An 8826-nucleotide genomic window follows, 5' to 3' on the forward strand; every position below is an offset into this window, starting at 1 on the left:
CCGAAAGATGGTGTTTACCGACACCAAAGAAGACCAGACACTATGCATGACTGGGAAATCACCGAAAGATGGTGTTTACCGACACCAAAGAAATAACACACGCGGGTGCTAACGGGATACTGACATCTACAAGATGACAGGGCAAGGCTGAACACTTGCAGGGGATCTCACCGGGGAACAAGGTCACGACAGCGAGCAAACGGGAAGGAACACCAAGGATACCGGGTTGTAGGTATGAAACGGGTGACCGACCAAAGCGTGAATTGGTTTGTGTTCCAAAACACTCAACATCCTGAAGAGGGCTAGAAAAGCAGTCTTGTTAGAGGATGGACATTCAATTCCACAAGGAATACGAATCTTACTCGACTGGGGAGGACAACACTTCGACCCAAGAGCGCATGAGACATATTATCTATAGCCGTCAAAACGTAGATAATAGACTCGCATGGAAGATTATCCATAACCGGGTTGGTTGTTAAATGGATAAATCAACCGACATCATCCTGAAGAGAGCAAAGGCAAACTTGTTAAAGGATGGACATTCGATTCCACAAGGAATACGAACCTTACTCTGCTGGAGAAAACAATCAAAGGACTGACCAGAGAGTGCATGAGACATATTATCTATAGCCGTCAGAACGTAGATAATATACTCGCATGGAAGATTATCCATAACCGGGTTGGTTGTTAAATGGATAAATCAACCGACATCATCCTGAAGAGAGCGAAGGCAAACTTGTTAAAGGATGGATATTCGATTCCACAAGGAATACGAATCTTACTCAGCTGGAGAAAACAATCAAAAGACTGACCAGAGAGTGCATGAGACATATTATCTATAGCCGTCGGAACGTAGATAATACACTCGCATGGAAGATTATCCATAACCGGGTCGTAGGTTGTTAAATGGATAAACGACCGAAAAGAAAGGCATCGGGTACCAGGAATAGGTATGCAAAGATGACCAATCAAAACAGGATAAAGTTGCCAACTCGGAGCAAATATCCAAAGGGAAGTGAGAAACCCACTGGGGACAATACTGCTTGATCAAGGCAAGTATCCAGAGGGGACAAGACTATCAATACCGCCAACTGGGTACTGATAACTGCAAAGAGGGGATTACATCTACCGGTTAGTAGGCAGAAAACCACGGAAAAGTAACCAGTCATCGATAAGATGAGCACACAGGGTTAACTCCACCAAGGGGATGAAAGTGGGATTTTACAACTACCAGCTTGTGGGTAGAAAAACACAAAGATAGGACTTACAACTACCGGGTTATAGGTAGAAGCCAACAAACAGAATGAACCACAAAGGTTACCTCTGCTAGGGGATGAAAGTGGGATTTTACAACTACCGGCTTGTAGGTAGAAAACCACGACGATAGGACTTACAGCTACCGGTTTGTAGGTAGAGGCCACAATCCCGCTGAGGATAGGATGAATGAGTGCCGGTTAGTGAGCAACTATTCATTTATGCCCCAGGGAAGAACAGGAGACAGCCACAAGGAAGCCAATTCAGGATCGATCCAAAAAGGCAAACTGAACCAAGACATCCTAATGAGGAAAGAACTCACTAGGGAAAACCCATCCCAAGGGGAGGGAACGGAAACAACCGTCATCCACGAGGACACAACTCGTGGGGAGCGCAGAAGGAAATGACAGACATTTTCTGCTTAAAGGGTCAACTCTACATGAAGAGATCAGACGCACCCACATCTGCTAGGGAAAAAGATCCAAGCTGGCAAGATGCTACCAATTGGGGAGTAACAATGCTGGGGATACCCACTCGACTAAAGAGTCACTTGTTGGGGAAACACCTCTCTCCACCCTGCTGGGGAACCCAATTCTGAAATCGATCCAAGCGATGCTAAACTCTTTCCAACAACCCATTCTTGGTCAATTCACCACGGCCTCGGGCTAATGGATATGCTTGCAATGCAGATGCATGAGTTTTTTTTTAGCGTAATGCCCCATGATCATGGAAATGCTATGCACTAATGATGCAGTATGTTATGCTTATCTACATGATGAATGCATAAAAACACGTCTCCTCCAGAGACAACATCGGGGAGCTCCAGGAACTGTGTTGAGGATCTCCTTGCCATGTCAATTTCCACCCTGCTGGGGAAAGACAAACTTTGTTGGGGATGACCTCCATCGAACCCGAACTGCATGGAGATTACTCTGCTAGAAGAGGCAACCAATCTTTACCTCTACTGGGGATAACCCCGCCGAATCCGATCCGCTTGGGGACCTCGCTGAGGGAAAACCATCGACACAAACTCGGCTGGGAAGACAGCTTCAGACTTGGAAAACAATCACAACTCCGCTGAGGATATGGTAACCTTCAGGCTTGCTGAGGAGGCACTGATCTCGAATCTGCTAGGGAGATGACACTCTCAAACCCATTGGGGAAATACGGCCTATCGGACACGGGCCGCCCTTCGATTCGTCGAACACTGGTGTTCACCATCCTACCACAGTGTTGACTTTCCTCTTTTGAGAACTTCCAGAATCGCCTAGACTTTTCTGATCCATCCCACGAAGATCGAATTCCTGGGATTCATACAAACTTTCCAGTCCATAGACTTTGAAGAGTCTTCTTGGTCAACTTTCCAGGATCGTCGTCGTAATCCTTCACCGTCCTTTCATTGTTCGTCTATCCCTTGCCCCTGGTTGGACTCTGTGGGGATCTTTTGTCAAAAGGCTTCATATCACTACTTGCCAGCGAATGCAGATATCTAACAGCACCTGCACAAGAGATTGTTAGATAAAAGCGTGCCCCAGGCGTGCCAATGCTTCAACATCTTGGTCACTCAAACCTCCAAATAAGATTTCCAGATTTCAATCTTATAAGCATGCATCGGAAGGGACCTCTATGTTTCAAAATGCAAGTATTCTTATCAAAACGAACGGATGTTTTCGTAATCAAAGCGGTAATGAAAACAAAAACAGAACTATTTGACTGAATACGCATTTTATTGACTGAAAAAAGATGGCTCACACCCGAGCAACACACAGGAAGCAAACCCTGGAAAGAGGTGATTGCGTATAAAGAAAAAATCTATCCTAATGGCAATGTGAAACCGTGATCTCATCGGGTTCCAACTCGGTTACACCTCATATGTCCTCAAGACTTTCCTCACTTTCAGCCTTCTGAACAAGACGCTTCCAATCGACCTCTGTCGGAGACTGGCTGCGATGTCTTAACCAAAGCACAAACGATCATGCTAAACGCAGTTGTTCGTTTCAATCCCTCTTTTGGCTGGACCGCCCTTTCGGGTTTCAGTCCACCGGGATACCCTTTTTTGCCCAAGTCGCCCTTGTGGGGTTTTCGACTTGCCGGGTGTACAGTTTTTTCAGTATCCCTAACTTTTGCCCGAACCTTTTCTCCTTTTTCTTGGTTCGCCGGGATGCCCTTTTTTGCCTGGACTTTTCTTTTTGTCCAGCGGGTCAATTTTTTCACGAAGTATCTTCTAACTGCGTCCGCATTCACAGGGAATGGAAAATCTTCATCATTCGTGGTCATCGATCACAAGGCTCTGTCAGAGGAGACTTTTTTTGACCACGAACGAACCTTCATAATTTGTTCATCCACTTGCCCCACGATCGTTGAGGAGGAAGGATCCTTTTCAACACCATATCTCTCATGATACCCACGAGGTCCAACTTCTCGGTTAACAACACGCTTCATTCGCTGGGTACAACTGCCCCGCGGCAAATAACTGCCAGCCTCTTTTCCTCAATCAGGCTCAACGCGTTATACCGAGTCTTCATCCACTCAGCCTTCTCTAATTTCTCATCCATCTGGACTCTCCACAATGAGATCTAGCCTCCAGCAGGCAATATCACTTCCATCCCATACTGAATGAGGAAGGTGTTGCCCCAGTAGATGTACGTATCGAAGTACGACACTCGGGATACCAACTTCGTACTCAGCCACCATCGTTGGTGCATTCAAATGTTATCGGGGAAGCATTAGCTCACTCACTTTAAACTCTCCCCATCAGACATCAGAATCCGTTCGGATTCAGGGTCAGGCCCCTCCTCCGGGATCGGTCACTCTCAATCTTTCGATTTGAGTACCTCGAGATGTCCTCATCAGGGACTCCAAACTTCCTTGGTTGAGAATTATCAATGGGTTGTTGGGCGAGATAACCATACAATATCCTCCTCTTGATTGCTTTCTGGGAGGTATACCGAATATCGTATTCAGTCGACATCATTTGCCCTCTCGCAACTCGTCCGGTCCATTGCTGACTTCTCAAGCACATACTTGATCAGATCCATTTTGGACATCCACAAGGTGGTATGAATCAGCATACACTGTCTCAATCGGCGAGCAGCCTATGCCAAAGTACATCAAGTTTTCTCGAGCAGTGAGTGTATTGTTTCACAGTCGATAAACTTTTTGCTTAGGTAAATTACATGCTCTTTTCGACAAGACTAGTCATGCTGACCCAATACACCTCATAGACCCCTTGAGGGCTGTCAAGTACCAGATTAACAGTTGTTTCTTCCAAGGAAGGTATCATAATCAGAGGTTCCTGCTACTCATTTTCCTTTCCATGCCCCTTGGCAGTCATCATTCCACCTGACCATTTGATTTCTTTTGTTTTCTTTTTTTTCGGTTCAGGCGTTTCTAGTATTGTTTTTTTTCTTTTTTTTTTCTTTTTTTTTAGCAGGATCGACCTCGACTCCTCTTTCGTTCACAATAAGCCTCGGTAGCCTACCGGACAGCACTCCATAAGTGCACTGATTCTGACTCAACAGTGTGAGTTATCCCGATCGGTCAAACAACTTGATCAAGTCCACCGGATGCCCCTCTTCTACTTGGGACTTTGTCATCATGTCATCAACATGGCATTCGCTTTCACGGTGAGTCATATCATGAAACAAAGTCACCGTAACCCTTTGATTCGTGGCACCGGCCTTCTTCTTCACTAGAGGATAATCTTCTCTCGATGGTAGCTCGTGCCCCACAACATGGGTATTCCACCCCGGTGTACCTTGATGCAACCAGGTGAAGATATCAACCTGCTCTTTCGACAGGGCTACCATTCTGTTTTTGACTTGCCTCTGAAGCGGCCTCAACTTGCATTTCCCTTCTGACCTCGGCGGTACTTGGGATTACCATCTTGACTCGCTCCTCGTGTGGTTGAATCACCTTCTCCTCTTGTTTCAACAACCTAGCTAATTCCAGCAGATCACAATCTTCTTCGCCTTCTTCTTTGACATGATAGATCGGATTGCCGAAGTCATACCGAGGTGTAACCGAATTGTTATCGATGAGATCCGGAGAATAATCACCGGTGAGGTGAGACCAATCTCAAAAGGAAAAACAAAAGAAAAATATTGCCATTTTTATTTGTTTTTGAAACTGCAAAAATAAATGAAAAACAGGGAATACCGCTTTTAACTACAAAAACATCCATTTATCATTGATGCAAAATGTTGCAAAATGAAACACATGAGGTGGCCCTTACAATGGACCATTACGTTTCGGGCAAAACGTATGGCTTTCATGCAAACAAAATCAAAACACAGAAATACTACACTTCCGGCTGAGCGACAGTGATGCTTTTGGAGGCCTTCCAGTTGCCTGGTACGCACGACTTTATCCACAGCTCGAGCTCGCGGTCGCGGTCGATCTCTTCACTTACTGAACAAACATGATCAGAATTCAGCATTCCTGCACTGACGAAGATGTACGGCGGACGACGTCCTCTGTTTGGTCTAGACGACTCTTGATCTGGATAGCCGATCCCAAACATGTCTGCCTTCACCACTATGTCGATGATCCTTCCCCAACCTCGGGCCTCTTTGTTCTTCACCACCTCTAGAGCTTGTTTATAGGAAGAAATGGACAGCTTCTTCTCTTTCCCAATAACAACAGCATTCTCTACCTTGACGGTTTTAATTGCTTGACTGGGTGTTTCAACTTTTTCACTATCCATTTCCACTTCCTTCGTCTTCTGGGTCGGATCTCCCATCGATGCCCACCCCTCTGTGGCAACGACCGCACAACAATTGTCAACAACAGGGAAAGCTCCATCTTGTACCAGAGGTTTTGGGACCACGGCCATGAGAACCTTTAACTGATCTTCCTCAGTCATCTCTATTCCTTTCTTGACCTTTTTCACCATCTTCATCTTTACAGGACCCTTCCTGGGTACAGGGTTGACATCCCCATCCATGATCTGGGCCAAGCTGATGATCTTGGAGTCCACCATGTCCTGGACGACATGCTTGAAAGCCCTACAACCCTCAACATTGTGCCCGGGTGCCTCAGAATGGAACTCGCACCTGGCATTCTCATCATAGTGTGCAGGCCTCTTCTGTTGTGCTATGGGAATCAAAATCCTTGGCCGGACTAACCCCAAGTCTCTCAATCTCCTGAATAGAAGGGTGTAGGTCACAGGTGGTTCCTCAAACGGACGCTCCTCCTTTTTCTTCTTCACCTGGCTCCTAGCTCTTGGTGCCTTCTGTTGAGGTGGTAGTTGTTGCTGTGGAACAAGTGGATTACCAACAGGAGCGGTTACAGCAGCAGCATAAGGATGATAACGATCCTTACTGCGTTCTTTCTTTGCTGGCAAACTGCTTGACTCAACCTCTTTTTTGAGCGGACCACTACCAGAGAGTTTCTTCGCTACAGAGTCAGAGGGATTTGTCACTTCGGATGATGGAGCTTTTCCCTGAACTTTCTCCTTGATCAGCCACTTCTCAATCCTTTCCAACCTCTCGGCCATGGCTTTCTGCCCCAGGGCAAGCCCTTGCACAATACCGAACAAATCTCTCACCATCTCTTTCAGCTCAAGGATGTCGGCGTTGGGGAGGTCCATCAACTTGGATTTGTTGACCTCAGCAGGTTATCTGAATAGACGAGCTATGCGTACCGGTTGATACCTACAAAACAGCAAATGGGTTAGTATGACTCACGCATGCAATGTCTGTCCGTACTAGGGATATTCTGTCCTTCGATTCCGGTTTCATCGAGACAGATAACCTTTTATTAACAATGACATCTGGATGTCTCTCAACCTGAGTCTCTGTTAAAAATAATGGACCCCGAGTACGGACAGACATGGGTTGAATGCAGATGAATGCGAAATGAGACCAATGCAAATGCATGAATGCAGGTCGCTGTGCCACCAATTCCTCTAAAAACCCATTACTTCTCTGAACCAGTCCCATCTGTGGGACCAAGTCACCATAAATCCAACTTGGGGAGCTCCGAAATAAACGGAACTGGAGATTACATTACTATCACAGGAACATCCACTGAACGGATGACAGCCAGATCCTCTGAACTGGTACTTTCAAATTCAACCCGGGGATCCGAAATAAACGGAACCCGCTGATAAACCACGGACAGAACTCCGGCGTCCCAGAAATAAATGTCCATGATTCACAGTCACCATCAGTACCAAGAGTCACCAACAAGTCACCAACCAGTCAGCAACTGTACCTGTAATAATCAACCCCTCCCACTCACGGGTGTCATCTAGGCCAGGGTAAGGTCAAGAGAAACGCAGCATAAATAACCTTTCGCAGAATATCATCCTGTGCACACCCGATGTATGCACCAATAATATCCTACCAGGGTCTGAACTGCTCGTGATATCAATGTTCCGCTAAGTGGCGCCATACCACCCGCTTCCCATGAATCACTCTATTCCTAATCATCCTAGATTTTCACTCATGGTCTGGGTATTGGACCTTTTACCTCAACTGACTCCCCCCCACACAGAGAAAAACAGACAGCCAGCCAGAAATGAATAATGAATATGAATGCAAACATTAATGCAAACAGTAAATGAAATGAATGCAATAAATAACACAGCAAAAAGCAACCAAAGCCCTAACCTATAGAGCGCTAGGAGAGACTCGCTTAGGGAAGATGGACCAGCACAGGTCAACTTCTCTATTTCCCCAGCAGAGTCGCCAGCTGTCGCATTACGCGAAAAACCGGCGGGAAAACAAGAACAACAGAGCCGCCACCGTGCGTTATTTATCCCAAAAGAGGGAAAGGAAACGCTCAGAGTAAACCTGGAAAAGACATGGTCTCGCGACCAAAGAGAATGGGATCGGGAGTCGGTTATGCGAAGGGAAGGTATTAGCACCCCTACGCATCCGTCGTACTCGACGGGATCCACGCACAATAGGAAGGGAAAATGGTTGCTAAAAACACTGCTCAAACAAACATCTACACAGGCTGAAGGAGACACAAGAAAACAAACAAGACTGACTCGGCAGGATATCGCATCCTGGGCCTACTTAGTCTATCAAGCATAGACATCAGAGTCAAAGTAGTTCGGACTGGGGGAAAACATGCTCGCTAGGATATCGCATCCTATGCATACGTATCTCCTTTGGACGAAGAAGAATCAGAGCATTCATAGCTCGGCTGACACGCACACAAGCAAAACACAGGAAAAGGCAAACGTGGAGCCTGAATGCCAATCACTGGACTTACATCAGCATCCGAACCAAAACACACACAAAGGCAAACGTGGAGCCTGAATGCCAATCACTGGGCTTACATCAGCATCCGAACCAAAACGCACACAAGGAGGCAAACGTGGAGCCTGAATGCCAATCACTGGGCTTACATCAGCATCCGAACCAAAGCACACAACAAGACACAGGATGTGGAATGCCAATCGCTGGGCTTACATCCACCTCCTAACACCAACACAGGAAGAAGAAGGGTCTCGATTGCAACTAGGGTAAGAGAAAGGGGAGGTCTCAATCGCAACGAGGGCGAGAGAAAAGAATTAATGTTAGTTGTTAGTCAAACTCGACAAGACATCGCATCTCGTGC

This window comes from Lathyrus oleraceus, chromosome 5 (assembly GCF_024323335.1).
Source record: "Lathyrus oleraceus cultivar Zhongwan6 chromosome 5, CAAS_Psat_ZW6_1.0, whole genome shotgun sequence".
Classification (NCBI taxonomy): domain Eukaryota; kingdom Viridiplantae; phylum Streptophyta; class Magnoliopsida; order Fabales; family Fabaceae; genus Lathyrus; species Lathyrus oleraceus.